Consider the following 560-nt stretch of genomic DNA (forward strand, 5'->3'; position numbering starts at 1 on the left):
TTTGTTGGCATGCACGATTCACTGCATAAGACAAGTCCGGTCGTGTCAAAGTCAAATACTGCAATGCACCAATGAGCTGCCGGTATAGCTTTGGGTTCGAAAATGGTTCGGGAGAGCTCTCTGTAATTGATTTGATGCAGCTGGGTGTAGATACGGCTTTGCTGTTCAGCATGCCAGCACGAGATAGGATTTCTTCAGCATAGTGTTTTTGCTGTAGCAAAAGTCCCGTAGGTGTTGAAGTAACTGTGATGCCGAGAAACTGATTTATGTTACCAAGCTTACGCATATGGAATTTGTTCTGTAGTTGTTCAAGAAGGCTGCTAACTGTAGACTGATTGCTTCCTGTTATGATAATATCATCTACGTATATAAGAACATATACTGTAGACTCTTCTTTCCTGTAAATGAACAACGACGGATCGGAGTGGCTGGCGGTGAATTCAAGTTTCTGAAGAAAGCCGGTAAGCATCTCAAACCATTGACGTGGTGCTTGCTTAAGACCATACAGTGCTTTGTTTAATTTGCAAACATGTGTTGGGAATTGAGTCATTGATCAAAAG

The sequence above is a fragment of the Dendrobium catenatum genome, unplaced genomic scaffold, assembly GCF_001605985.2.
Source record: "Dendrobium catenatum unplaced genomic scaffold, ASM160598v2 fragScaff_scaffold_1432, whole genome shotgun sequence".
NCBI lineage: Eukaryota > Viridiplantae > Streptophyta > Magnoliopsida > Asparagales > Orchidaceae > Dendrobium > Dendrobium catenatum.